The sequence below is a fragment of the Phodopus roborovskii genome, unplaced genomic scaffold, assembly GCF_943737965.1.
Source record: "Phodopus roborovskii unplaced genomic scaffold, PHOROB, whole genome shotgun sequence".
Taxonomy (NCBI): Eukaryota; Metazoa; Chordata; class Mammalia; order Rodentia; family Cricetidae; genus Phodopus; species Phodopus roborovskii.
In genome coordinates, this window is record NW_026126407.1 from 47,365,665 (window position 1) to 47,372,896 (window position 7,232).

Sequence of the window (7,232 nt, forward strand, 5' to 3'; positions counted from 1 at the left end):
ATAGATGGTTGTGAGCCACCATGTGATTGCTGGGGCTTGAACTTGGGATCTATGGAAGACCAACCAGTGCTCATAACCTCTGAGCCATCTCTTTAGCCCCAAATGTATAGCACAGGCCAGCCTCAAATTCTTGATCCTCCTGCCCCTGCCTGTTTCAGCAAATCCTACCAGCATGTATCACCACAACCATGGGATTTATCTTAATGTTTGAATATTATCATGCATGTGCAAGGCCCTGGGTTTGCTTTGTGTGTGTGTGTGTGTCTGTGTGTCTGTGTGTCTATGTGTGTGTGCGCGCACACAAACACACACACACCTCAAAACACAAGAATGGTAATAAAAAGACAAATAGACTAGAGAGCTACCTATTGCTCAAGCCAGAGCTGCTGTGATGAAGTCTCTTGAGTCTGGGTAATTTATGAACATGCAAAGTTCTGGAGATTGGGAAGGCGGAGGGCTGGCGTTTGCAGGCCTTCTTACTGTCGCCTCACAGTGGAGGAGCCAGGACAAGACAACAGGGAGGAAGAGAAATCAAATCTGTAGTCTCCTGCCCTCTCACCCTCCCACTGTGGGAGTCCATCCCTTGCTGAGGTGAAGGCTTTCATAAACTGATACCTCCCAGCAGGCTCCTCTTCTGGTCACAGCTGTACTAGAGATTAAGTTTCTGAGATGCACTTTGGGGGATGTTTTAGCCACTTTTCCATTAGTGTGATGGGACAGGGGAGATGGATGTGGCTTGTACTTTTTTTTATTATTATTTAAAATTGAAACAAAGTTGTTTTACAAGTCAATCCCAGTTCCCTTACCCTCCCATCCTCCCCTATCATCCCCACCAAACCCCAACCCATCCCCTTTCTGCTCCCCAGGGAGGGTGAGGCCTTCCATGGGGAGCCTTCAAAGTCTGTCATATCATTTGGGGCAGGGCCTAGGTCCTCCCCCATGTGTCTAGGCTGAGAGAGTATCCCTCTATGTGGGATGGGCTGTGGCTTGTACACTGCATGATAAAGAATGCTGCTCACCTGGTGGGGGCCAGGAAGCAAGCAAGGAAGGAGAGAAGAAATATCTGGGGTCTTGGTATTCCTTTCAAGGTCTTTGTCTAGCTTCCTTGCACTTGTCCATCTCCTGAAGTCTCACAGGTTAGCAATTCAACCTCCAACACCATGGGGCACATTTCAGATCCCAAACATAACAGAAAACACACAGGGCACAGCTTAAGAACATGAGAAATTTATTTCCTAAGGTTCTGAGGGCTGAGATGTTGAAGGCCAAGGTGCTTGCGGATTTGGTGGGTAGTGAAGACTGGTTTCTGGTTTCTTGATGCCCCCCTTTGCTGGATCCATCCATGTTGAAGGCGATTAAGGATCCTGGGCTCATTCCTGGAGGTTCTGTCCTTAGGACCAAATCATCTACCAAATGTCAATGTGTGAGTTTTAGGAGACACAGCAGTTCCCAGCCGGCATCTTTGAAGAGATGAACAAATCAATACAGTCCCAGACCTATGGAACTAGCCTGTATACAATTTAAAACTAAGCTGTGCATGGAAAAAGAAAATCAGTGGCCTTTCTTGGTGCCCATATCAATCTTAAAATTCAGTGTACATGCATCTAACCATATAGGCTCTGGCTAAAATTCAATATGGAGAATCCAGGAATCTGCACTCCTAACAAAGAGATAAAGCTAGAAGTCTGAGGTTCACACTTAGTGAGAATTAAGCCAAATCTTACCATAGTCACTATAATAACTGTGTGGTGTCATTTTTCACCCAAGCTAAGACAAACCCATTAGTGTATAATAGTGTACTTACTAGGTACCATATTATTTCTATTTTTCACTTTCACTTCTGAAATAAAAGTAGTGGTCCTATATGAAAAACACTTCTCAAAAGAAGAAGAAAACAGACTAAGATCTGTCCTAACTTACTTCTAATGTCCCTGGGTAAGTCATACGTGCCTCCAGAGTAGAGTGCCCTGCCTCCATTGGTAAACGTGGGGAAAGTAACATTAGTTTAAACTCTTAAAGTTGAAGTGGGGTAATAGGTCTAATTTTAGGAGTAAGGTTTTTCCTGCTGGCCAGTCTGGTCCCACCACCATGCCAGCCCCAAATAATACACAGAGACTCTGTATTTGATATAATTATGTTGGCCAGTTACTTGTTTCTTATTGGCTAGCTCTGTCTTAAGTATTAACCCATTTCTACTAATCTAAGTATTTCCACATGGTCTCATCTTACCGGAGAGTGGGGGCCAGCAGTTCTGCTCTCCCCAGTCTCTCCATGTTGACTCCTCCCTCCTCTTTCTCTCTCCTCCTTGTCTCCTAGTCCCGCCTATTTTGCTTTCCTATTGGCCAACAGTGCTTTATTCATTAACCAGTATGAAAAACATATTTACAGAATGACATCTCCTCTTTTCTGTCTAAATAAAAAGAAGGGTTTTAACCTTAACAAAGCAAAATATATAACACAACACTTATCAAGTAAGAATCACAGTTAACAATATTTAGTTCATTAACATTTAGCAAGATTTGAAGAAAATATTCCATCATTTATCGTATCTTTGTGTGTCTAAAGTCTATGTAACTTATCTTTAATCCTAACTAAGGAAAACTATAACCATAACTGATGGGAGATGTCATTCTGTATATGTTTCTCATACTGGTTAATGAATAAAGCACTGTTGGCCAATAGGAAAGGAAGATAGGAGGGACTAGGAGACAAGGAGGAAATAGGAAGTAGTAAAAAGAGCCAAGATGGAGAGTCGGGAGAAAGCAGTATGCCGGCCGGCTCCCCGGTAAGAGAAATACATAGATCAGCAGAAATGGGTTAATAATTAAGGCAGAGCTAGCCGATAAGAAACAAGTAACTAGGCCAACAGCATTATATCTAATACAGAGTCTCTGTGTGTTAATTGGGGCAGGCGCGGCAGCGGGACAAGACTGGCGGCGGGCAGAAAACCCATACTCTTTACAAATGGTGCCCACGTGGCTAATAACTCCTTCAAAGACCACAGAAGGTTAATATATAAATTCTAGAAATGACAGAGACAACTCACCTGGTCAGTCACCCAAAGTTCTTCTGTTAATGTTCCATCTTCAGCCCATAGGCCATAGTGTGTCTGGCAGACTCCTCAGCAAAGCAGGAAACTCCTTGGGGGAACCTCTCGAAGGTCCCCATGTCAAAGGTGGTCCGGACATTCCCAGGCACAGTAGAGAACAATCTCCCACAGGACGATTAGAAAATCCAGTACCTATTGTAAAAACTCATACCATTCTGGATGACAAACTAGAATCAAACATGAAAGAAGGAAACAAAAAACACATATTTTGTCAAACCTTTATAAATAGTCATAGGCCTAAATTGATAGTTAAAATGAATAACAGACTGTTTAGAGGAATTTTGGACACGGAGGTGGATGTAACTATCATAACTAATAAATCTTGGCCTCCAAGATGGCCCCTGCAAGAGGTAAATGTTCAATTCTTAAGGATTGGAACCCTGTCTCAGATAAAACAGAGCACAAGATGGATTGAATGTATAGGACCAGAAGGACAGAGAGGAAGGTTGAGACCATATGTGGCTGATGTAGTGATAAATTTATGGGGTCGTGATCTATTACAGCAATGGAATACACAGATTAACAATCCTCCAGTATTAGATATGAACCATAAACAATTTTATGATTGTGGAAGAAGTATTATAAAATACTATACAAGCCAAACACCAAATATCCAGGCTGTACAAAACAGAATAAAAGTGCCAAACAAACAGAGGAACCAAAAGCCCTACCCTTAAAATGGCTAACAGAGGAACCTGTCTGGGTAGGACAATGGCCTATGACCTCTGAGAAGTTAGAAGCTTTAGAAAGCCTAGTTCAGGAACAGCTAAATGCTGGCCATATTGAGGAATCAACCAGCCCTTGGAATTCTCCTGTATTTGTGATCAAAAAGAAATCTGGTAAATGGAGAATGCTTACAGACCTGAGAGCCATCAATAAAGTTATCCAGCCAATGGGCTCTCTACAGCCTGGAATGCCCTTGCCTTCTTTGATACCTAAAGAATGGCCTATTATAGTTATTGATTTAAAGGATTGCTTCTTCACTATACCTTTACAAGAACAAGATAAAGAGAAATTTGCCTTCATGGTACCTAATTACAATAATTCTCAACCGGTGAAGAGATATCAATGGAAGGTTTTGCAACAGGGAATGCTAAATAGCCCCACCCTGTGCCAATATTTCATACAAAAACCATTAGAAATAATTCGTAAACAGTTTCCACAATCCATAATCTATCATTACATGGATGATATATTGTTAGCTGACTCTAAAGGAGAAATATTAGAAAAAATGTTTGAGAAAGTAAAGGAAGTTTTACCTCGCTGGGGATTACAAATTGCACCTGAAAAAATACAAAAAGGAGCTTCTTCTACTTCGGGAAAACACCAAATGGCGGATGACGCTAGTGCAGCGGGAGGGCCCAGAGGACCCGGGGGCCCAGGATTAGGAGGCCGCGGCGGCTGGCTTCCGCGGAGGCTTCGGCAGCGGCCTCAGGGGCCGCGGTCGTGGTCGAGGCCGTGGGGCTCGTGGAGGTAAAGCCGAAGACAAGGAGTGGGTCCCTGTCACCAAGCTGGGCCACCTGGTTAAGGACATGAAGATCAAGTCCCTGGAGGAGATCTACCTTTTCTCTCTGCCCATTAAGGAATCCGAGATTATTGACTTTTTCTTGGGGGCATCTCTTAAGGATGAGGTTCTAAAGATCATGCCAGTACAGAAACAGACAAGGGCTGGCCAGCGGACCAGGTTCAAGGCTTTTGTCGCTATTGGGGACTACAACGGTCATGTTGGTTTTGGTGTTAAATGCTCCAAGGAGGTAGCCACAGCTATCCGAGGGGCCATCATCTTGGCCAAGCTTTCCATTGTCCCTGTGAGGAGAGGCTACTGGGGGAACAAGATTGGCAAGCCCCACACTGTTCCATGCAAAGTGACAGGCCGCTGTGGCTCTGTGTTGGTGCGTCTCATCCCTGCCCCCAGAGGCACTGGCATCGTCTCTGCTCCTGTGCCCAAGAAGCTACTGATGATGGCCGGTATTGATGACTGCTACACATCAGCCAGGGGCTGCACTGCCACTCTGGGCAACTTTGCCAAGGCCACCTTTGATGCCATCTCTAAGACCTACAGCTACCTGACCCCTGACCTCTGGAAAGAGACTGTGTTCACCAAGTCTCCTTATCAGGAATTCACTGACCATCTTGTGAAAGCCCATAACAGAGTCTCTGTTCAGAGGACCCAGGCTCCAGCTGTTGCCACCACATAAGGGGTTTTATACAAGAAAAATAAAGTGAATCAAGTCTATTTTAAAAAACAATACAAAAAGGAGAGTCTATCAACTACTTAGGATATAAAATAGGACTACAGAAAATTAGACCACAAAAAGTACAGATCAGAAGAGATCGCTATCAGACTCTTAATGATCTTCAAAAATTACTAGGAGAGATTTCTCAACTGCAAACCATAATTGGAGTAGAAGAGCATGATTTGAAAAACCTGAAAATGGCCCTAAAAGGAGATAAGGACTTGAATAGTCCACGAATACTATCAGCTGAAGCTGAGAAGGAATTAGAATGGGTAGAAAAGAGGATACTAGAAGCACATGTGGACCGTGTGGATCCAAACCTAGACTGTATTCTGGTTATATTACCATCTAGAGAATATCCTTCAGGGATTTTGATGCAGAGAGAAGATATCATATTAGAATGGATATTCCTACCACATAAACAGAATAAAAAACTAAAAACATATATAGAAAAGATCTCTGACTTGATTATAAAAGGTAAATTAAGACTTCGTCAGCTAATAGGAAGGGACCCAGCAGAAATTATAGTACCTTTAACTAATGAGGAAATTTCCTCCTTATGGAAAGATAACGAATATTGACAGAGAGCTTGAAGTAACTTTTTGGGAACGATTAGCAACGACTATCTCAAAACTGAGAGAATCAAATTCATAAAGAAAACGATTTGGATCCTTCCACGCATTGTAAGAAAAACACCTATTTCTGGAGTTCATACATTCTACACTGATGCAAACAAATCAGGTAAGGCAGGATATAAATCAGGAAAAATTAGCAAAGTGGTTCAAAGCCCTTACAATTCTGTACAAAAGGCAGATTTGTATGCCATTCTCATGGTACTTATGGATTTTAAAGAACCCCTCAATATAGTTACTGACTCTCAATACGCAGAGAGAGTCGTTTTACACATTGAGACTGCAGAATTTATTCCTGACAATACAGAATTAACTTCATTGTTTATACAGTTACAAGATACTATCAGAAAGAGGACTCATCCTATATATATAACACACATCAGATCCCATACGGGTCTGCCAGGTCCTCTAGCACAAGGCAATGATGAAATTGATCGTTTATTGATAGGAAGTGTGCTAGAAGCCTCAGAGTTTCATAAGAAACACACGTGAACAGCAAAGGTTTAAAAAAGGATTTTTCTATCACTTGGGAACAAGCCAAGGAAATAGTAAGGAAATGTCCTACTTGCTCATTCTATAACTAAACTCCTTTACCACCAGGCAGTAACCCTAAATGTATAAATAGGAATGAAATATGGCAAATGGATGTGTTTCATTTTGCAGAATTTGGAAAATTAAAATATGTACATCACACTATAGGTACATTTTCAGGGTTTCAATGGGCTACTGCTCTGAGCTCTGAAAAGGCTGATTCTGTTATCACACACCTATTAGAGGTAATGGTCATTATGGGCATACCTGCACAAATAAAAACTGACAATTCTCCAGCATATGTCTCCAGCAAATTGAAACAGTTTTTTGAGTATTATAACATAAAGCACATAACTGGTATACCACACAATCCTACAGGACAAGCAGTGGTTGAGAGATCCAATCGTACTTTAAAAGAAATGCTCCATAAACAGGCAGGAGGAACCAAGACACCCAAACACAGATTACATAATGCTTTATTAACATTAAACTTTCTTAATGCTGATGAAAAAGGAAAAACAGCTGCAGAAAGACACTGGACAATAGAAAAAACTTCTGAACTAAATCAGCCAGTGTACTTCAAGGATGTACTGACCTCAGAATGGAAAGCAGGATATGTGTTACGTTGGGGTAGGGGTTTTGCATTTGTATCTACAGGAGAAGAAAAACTATGGATACCATCTAAGTTCATCAAGATCCGAGTTGAACAAGAGAAACATCTTA

The 7,232-nt window shown here is 41.9% G+C and overlaps 1 pseudogene; it reads left to right on the top strand.

Moving 5' to 3' along the window:
- The first annotated feature begins 4,439 nt into the window (after positions 1-4,439).
- Positions 4,440-5,344, top strand: LOC127219462 (40S ribosomal protein S2-like; annotated as a pseudogene).
- Positions 5,345-7,232: the final 1,888 nt, after the last annotated feature.